Genomic DNA, 8,423 nt, shown 5'->3' with positions numbered 1-8,423 from the left:
ATCCTGTTTTATAAAAAAAACCTTTACATCCTTATAAGCCAGACATTCTGTTTTATTGTTTTAGTACGCAGTTAAAAAAATGAATGTAAAATATATGCTAGTATAATAATTTACTGTAAATCATTTTTACGTATAATTGCTGTAAGGCCCAGCATGGCCAGGTGGTTAAGGCACTCGACTCGTAATCCGAGGGTCGCGAGTTCGAATCCCCGTCACAACAAATATGCTCGCCCTTTCAGCCGTGAGGGCGTTATAATGTTACAATCGATCCCACTATTCGTTGGTAAAAGAGTAGCCCAAGAGTTGGCGGTGGGTGGTAATGACTAGCTGCCTTCCCTCTAGTCTTACACTGCTAAATTAGGGACAGCTAGCGCAGATAGCCTTCGTGTAGCTTTGCGTGAAATTCAAAACAAACCATTGGTGTAAAGTTTACTGTAAAATTATTTACATCTACCTACTGTAGTTTTTACAGCAGGAATAACCTTTGGTGTAAAACAATAAAACCTTAATTATTAATCTTAATTAATTACTGTAATAATGTGTGTAGTAAGTTATTACGATTATTACAATTTAATTAATTTTCACCGTACATATATATAAATGCTTAACAATAAATATTTGTTATTCAAATGTACAAGAAGATTCTATAACTAATACATTTATTTTAATCATAAAATTATCATGTCAAGAGTTAACATTCAAACATTTGTTATCTCATTAGTATGACCACAAAACTAAATTTATCAACCGTGAGCATAAAAGCAAATGATTACATCAACTGTAAACAAATTCTCCATAAGCACTAAAACATCATTGGATGTTACCTTAAAAGCATAATCAACTCTGTTTAGTATGATCATATGAACAGGTACTTCCCTTAGAAAAAATAAAAAGTGTTACTTGCATCTCTCTAGAAAGTTAAATTATATACCTTTTCATATTTATAAAATTTGAAGAAATAACTATTCGTACAGTTCAGAATAAAGGTAAAAAAATACAATTATACCCTATGATCTGATAGAATCAATTGTTAAAATGGAAAAATTAATGGCCATACATTTGAGGTTACATGTAAAATATTTTAGAAACGTTACTACTCTCAACCCCAAAGGAGTATTTGAAAAAAAATGTTATTACATATAAGAACTTTAAATAACTGTAAAGTTTGATATTAAAAAAATATTCCAGTAATTACGAAATAAAAATTACGATGATTCACAAATGGTAAGAATTATTGCATGGAAAGTTTGCAACTTAACTGTAATTTTAGTACATGAAACAATAGCACAGTATTATACATTTTTTATTATAATAAATAATAACACGTTTATTACAGTAAATTATTTATCTACAACTATGTAGATGAATGTACACTAATAATTATAACACGGAATGTCATAAGTTCAACTCTTAAATACATATTTCTGGATCCAGATTAATAGGGGGCCAATCTTTTCATACCTTTTATTATCTCGAAAAGAAAAGAAAAAAAACTTTTGAAAGCTCTTAGATATTTTTCTTGAAACAAAATTAACGAATGTTGGTATACTAACTCTTGTGAATTACCGTAATTAGAATAGCAGGACATTTTACTCTAAAAATACATTAGCCAGCTATGTTAATCACAGTAAACCTGAAACACAGTGTAATACTTTATATATTACAGTAACACACTGTATACTTATACCCTTGTGCAAATTAATTGAAACAAGACGGAAAATTACGATTTCTTCAATTTTTTGCGTTTTATTTCCGAGAATCCAAATATTATTCACAAATTAATACATGATATGACCGCCTCTATTTTTCAGAAGATCATTAATCCGCTTTGGCATCGAATCCAGGAGTTGACTGCAATTTTTACTAATTTTTGGATCGCGGTACCACACCTCAGTTATGGCCATAGTTAGCTTCTCTTTCGTAGTACAGTCTTTTCCTCGAAGTCCAGAGAGTTTTCAGGCCAGTCCAGCACCGTTATTCGCGTTATAGTCATAAAATTCTTCACAAGTTTCGATGTGTGGCACGGAGCCAGATCCATCTGGAAATCTCTTTTTCAACTCTGGAACGACTCTTCTCTGCAAAACTTCGATGTACTGTGGTCCTCGCATCATACCTTCTACGATATGTTTGCCTCCGACGCCATAGTAGCTGAAAAAGCCCCAAAACATCTTCTTCAAGGGGTGTTTTACGAACTGATTGATGTGAGATTCTCGAAGTTTCTCACCTGGAGATCTGCGAACACGCAGACGTCTTTGACCCTGTACGAAGAAATGAGTCTTGTCACTGAATAACACCTTCCCCCATTGTTCTTGCGTCCAGTTCTTGTATTTCAGACCCCATTGATACCGTTTTTACTTCATTGAGTTGGTAAGAAGTTGTTTTTTGACTGGCCTCCTTGCCCTTCTAACGCAATTTCTGATGACGTAATATTCCTTAAAATTTCTTCATATATCCCAAAAATAGATCGACCGTACTGCAAAACACAGCTAATGACACCGTCTGTGTGAAAAAATGACTTAAAGGAAATCAGCAGGTCCAGCGAGCCTACACCGGCCGCCATGCTGAAAATATTATAAAATGACCATTTGTTTCAATTAATTTGCACAAGGGAGTAAATGCAGTCACTTGCTGTAACATTGACAGTAACATATAGTACAATTTATAGCAATTTTTGCAGTGTTTACAATTTGTGACGGCGAGTTATTTGAACTACTGATTCTGATATGTTGTTAATATCATGTGAAAAGTCAAACAGTCTTGACGTTACTGATATATTGATATAAACATAAGTTCTGACAAGGTTGTAGACGTAATATATGTAATATCTTCTGATTTCACATTCAAATACCAGGTTCTGTGTGTATAATTAAAAAAATCAAAAAATCCAGCAAACGTATCATATTGTCGACTTAGCCATTTAATAACTACAGGGATGTCGCTATAACTAACCAGAAATAACATCTAATTACAACCGATCATGTAAAGGAGCAACTAACTGATTTCATGATTTAAGCCATGGCGAATGATACACTGACGCTAAGTTCCTTGTTGTAATTTACGAAACTACGTTTTTAAAGATACCTGTAGGCTAGATCATTAAACCTATTATTAAGCTTCGACCCATTCAAATATATGGCTCACAAAGTTATCATTTTCTGACCTACATGGGGCTCAGGTTGCCAGTTTAAACCAGCAGATAATTAACTACTGACGTCAAAAGGACAAGTTAGCACTCCAGTAATGGTCTAATTCTTGTAGGTTCGAACATTTAGATGTACAAGCGGAACTTGACGAGCCTTGCTGATTGGATTTAAGATGTAGTAGGCCAAAAAATCAAAAGACCTCTGTTTAAAGTGAATATAAACCTGAACAAGTATACATTGTGCCTGAGGTTGTGCTCTAATGTAGCAAAGTTGTTAATTTGACGCAGTAACTTCAGCTTCTGGTAGGTCTAAAAATTGAACATCGTTTCTAACTGCTTGGCCTAGGAAAGCTAGTTTCAAAATTATTTCTGTTAAAATTCTGTGAAAGATATCGACCAATAGATATTTTTCTCATATGAATATCATAACTTCTTTCTTTCCACAAGCCTAGATGTACAGTAGAAAGTTTCTATCAGCTAGTTATATTGTCTTAAGTGTTCCTAATTAACCAATAATAATGAAACATTGATTACGCACGTTACAAATAATAATATTCCATTTCATTTCATACGACTAAAAGTGAACTAATAGAGAATGCTAAATATTGACGACTAAATTTTGGAAGCGTTGAATTCACAAGTATTATTGAAATCTCTATGGCAACACCACTTGTAGTTTAACTTACGTTTATGCACAAAATACGATTTTAAACCCACATCTTCCTCACTAGCATTGCACTGTACTAATATCGTTTACTTACAAGCTTGAAAATCGTATGAAGCCTAAAGTAACACCTTATGGATGAAGTGAAAAGATTTGTTTTTGGAGCAAAGTTACGCGAGGGCTATCTGCGCTAGCCATTTTAAATTAGCAGTGTTAAACTAGAGAGAAGGCACCTAGTTATCACCCCCACCGCAAACTCTTGGGTTATTTTTTTACCAACAAATGGTGGGATTGACCATTATATTAGAACGCCCCCTCGGCTGAAATGACGATAATACTTAGTATGACGTGGATTCGAAGTAAAAACATAAGTTCATCAAAAATAAGCCTCGATACTGAATATCAGTAAAATATTTTATGTAGTTAAGAAGTCGATAAAATAATACAGCACTGTCTTTAGTGACTCAGCGGTAAATCTAATAATACAGCACTGTCTTTAGTGACTCAGCGGTAAATCTAATAATACAACACTGTCTTTAGTGACTCAGTGGTAAATCTAATAATCCAGCACTTTCTTTAGTGACTCAGCGGTAAATCTAATAATACAGCACTGTCTTTAGTGACTCAGTGGTAAATTTAATAATACAGCACTGTCTTTAGTGACTCAGCGGTAAATCTAATAACGATAAAACTGAGTTTTGATATCTGAGGAAGGCATTGCACAGATAACCTATTGTGTAATTTTGCCCTGAAGAACAAACTAAAATTTATGAAAATGAACCTTTGTAGTTGTTCTTATGAGTTATTTAATAACATGACTGTTATTGTTTGTTATTAAGCACAAATCTACACAAATCTTGACTGTCTTGCTTATTTATAGACATGGTTTTTCAGAAGAAGAAATGTTCGAATGAACATACTTCACGTAAATATAGTCATAAGTTTCTCTTTGTTTGACGATAAAGAGGGCGAGAACATTTGAAATTAACATGAAATATAAGTGATGAAGAAATATGTTCTTAGAACTCTTTCGAGAAAGCCTTTGTGAAGTTTTACATTTGCTGTACTGCTTAATCGACAGTAGCACAGTGGACTGTTGGAGAGTGACAATCTAAGTTACTTAAGTTAGGTGACATGATTATACGGTCTTGACACAAGGGTTATGGTCTTGTATGGAAGTGGACCTTCGAAATATATATATATATACTTGAAGATGAGTAGAGGCTGAAAGCGGCCCAGTGTTTATGTGTCTTATTATCGGTCCGAGGCTCTGTTGTTCTCGTCTCGTTAACCCCCACCCCAAGAAAGAAACGCTCTGTGATTGGGCAATGAGTCAGTGGAGTAGATCCTGGGGGATGGGGTATAAATTCCCCCTTCATTTTAGGTGGGGTATGTTGCATACAATCATCTTCCCCTACAGTTTGGTCTGTTGAATTGTTTTATTGCATCACAGGCCTACAAATTGTGTGTTTGTTCTTGTGATTCTCGTGTTCTTACCAATCAAATTACATAATTAAGCCTAAATGTAGGCTTTTTCAGTAGCCGAAATGTACATCTTTAACATAGGCGTGCTTCTAAGCTTTTCGATTTAAGCGATAGTTCGTAAGTATCAGTCAGTGGGCCTAAGTATACATCCAAGTATCGTGGCAACAAGATTACTCTGTGACAGCATGTTTACAGCTTTCAGGTTCACGTAATCAGAGATTACCAATTTGCAAATTGAACAGTCCACATAAGTGGTTGCAAAAATCATCCCCCCCCCCCATCGTGTGTAAAAAATCTATGCACCTGAAATGGGGCAATTCTATAAAATAGAATGTCAAATATATTCAGTTACAGTCTCTTACGATAGTTTATTTATAAGCGTTAGTATTTGAAATATGTATTTAAAATATTGAGAATCAATTCAAAATGTTATTTTGCAGGAAACGAAAAAAAATGTTAAAAACTCTAGGATTACTGGTTGATGTTTCTGAAATTGGGAGTTTTTTACCTAATATTTAAAATAAAAATCTTACCAAACAAAAGAGAAATAATGAGATTATTTTAATAAATAATTAATAAATTGTTGCCATCATTGTAGTAAAAGTCTTTTTTGTTTATATGTTTTTCCAAGTTCTTGCAACAATTGTAGTAAAAGTCCTTGTTGTTTGTTCGTTTTTACAAATTGTTGCCATCATTCTCGTAAAAGTTTTTTGATGGACGGGATGATTTCAAAATCTTTAAATTATCAGGGCAACGAATCATACAGTAACTTGTATGAAATACGTAGGAAATAGAAAATGATAACCCCCAAAAAAACATAATCACAGACATACGGCGAATATGTGTGTGAATAAATAAATACTTTGAATGAAATAAATCCTTAATAATTTGATAGTAAATTATGCAAATCTGTCTACTGGATTCTGACGTTATATATATATACATTTATGTGTGATGTATGCAAACTATTAGATAAACGACTTTTAAGTGAATATTACGCTGCAAAAGAAAGAAAATATTTGCTGGACGCTTTCTTTTACATATATAATATTTCATTTTGGTTGGTTGTTTGTGAATTTTGCACAAAACTACTCGAGGGCTATCTTCGCTAGCCGTCCCTAATTTAGCAGTTTAAGACTAGAGGGAAGGCATCTAGTCATCACCACTCACCGCCAACTCTTGGGCTACTCTTTTACCAACGAATAGTGGGATTGACTGTAACATTATAACGCCCCCACAGCTGAAAGGGCGAACATGTTTGGCGCGACCCTCAGATTACGAGTCGCACGCCATAACACGCTTGGCCATGCCGGGCCCATTTCATTTTAGTCTTGAGTAAGTTATTGTTCACTGTTCCTTAATGATTTATTTGTGTAATATTACATTAGAAAGAAACTTACTTAACAATTCCAACAACGCATTTTTTACAAGTTGAGTTCAGATTTGTGCATAAATATATTTAAGAAGTGAAAGTCGAAAGCAGTGGGTTAAGTGGTTGGCCTCTAGAACGGGTTCAATGTGGCGGATGCAACTACTTTAACTGCTAAAACTTTGATAAAAAAAAGTAGATACAAAATTTAAATTCATCCGTTTGTTTTCAACATTATTAATTATATTAATCTTTTTCACAAGTCTGCAAAAAAGTCCATAAATACTCTATTTAAAACTGAGCAAACCTACTAAAAACTTTCGCTCAAATATAATGATTATTTTTATGTTGATTCTTCAAATAGGAAAGATTTTATCATTTTTTTCATCGCTACTCGCCAAGTTTTTATTTCTTTCGAAGCCTGCAGCAAAATTGGCTGGGTATACTGCACCAAAATATGAGCACAGCTAATAAACAAACTCTTGTGAAGGTTGAACTTTGAAAGTTGAGGTTGTTACCTTTCAAATGTTCTTCTTCACTACCAATATAAGTTCTTTGGAGCCATTTAAGCACCATTATATTAGTCGGAATTGCTTCGTTTTGTTAGAGTAAACAATGTGTATATTTGTAACAATTTCCAGCCTGTCTATTATAGTTTGACAAGCCGCTACAAAACATTCCTACGAATATTTTACTGAAAGCTGGATAGTATTAATGAATGCAGTATTGAGTACTTGTTAGGGTAGTTTTAGAATTAATTCAAGTCTTGTACTTTACGCCATTAGAAAAAATCCGGTGTTTTACTAATGTGAATTAATTGAAAAACAATTTGTGCAGCTTTATAGCTCATTAATTAGACTCTGGCATGTTGAGGATTTATCATTTCTCAAGTTCGCTGTTGTACTTTGTCTCTACGTGATTTTCTGTGACTATTTGAGGGGATTTTCTAACAATAGACGATTATCATAGTAAATTTCTCTACTCTTGTGAGTGATGCTGTATTTTACTGAGTTTCGTATCTCGCTGAAATTCTTAATGCATATTTCAATGTCTTATTACTATTACACTGTGTAACAAAATTTTTACTTTTTCTTGTTCCTGGGCAGAAAGTGTTATTTTCCAATTACCTATGCCTAAAGTAAATGAAAAAGACCTATTTTTCTCTTCAAACTTTGCTTTTGTGACCTGATGGGAGACTATATTTTGGGGCTGATACGTGAAAGTGATTTACATTAAGAGTCGCAAATCTCGAAAAACTACTCACTTCTAAACATTTTTGTATAACTTTAGTGTAAATACATGTAAATCTTGATTCATATGCTGTTTTATTCAGACTTTATCTAAATGAAAATGTGCAAATTTGCCCGTTTTTACTTAGAAAATAGATTAATTTTTAAATTTCATTATCCAGGTCACAAGAGCAAAGTTTGAAAGGAATAATGGCCATTTTCTGTACTTTTGCAACATAAGCATTTAAGAAATAACACATAATATCCAGGAACAAAATTTGTGTTACATAGTGTTATTTATATTTTTGTTTCACAAGCCTACAGAAAAATCGGCTGAGTATTTTGCACCAAAACCTAAACATATATTATGTAAAACATTGTGAATGCCCATGATCTATTTAAAAAGTTGATTATTGTTTCGCTGAGTTACATGGTTGTAAGTACATAATATACGAGTATGCGATGATGTTGTGAGCAGCTTCCTTTGTACTCGACGATTGTTAAACACGTGTTTATACAAAACTTCAGGTACCA

This window comes from Tachypleus tridentatus, chromosome 10 (genome assembly GCF_004210375.1).
Source record: "Tachypleus tridentatus isolate NWPU-2018 chromosome 10, ASM421037v1, whole genome shotgun sequence".
Classification (NCBI taxonomy): domain Eukaryota; kingdom Metazoa; phylum Arthropoda; class Merostomata; order Xiphosura; family Limulidae; genus Tachypleus; species Tachypleus tridentatus.
Note: the sequence above shows the minus strand (reverse complement) of the source record.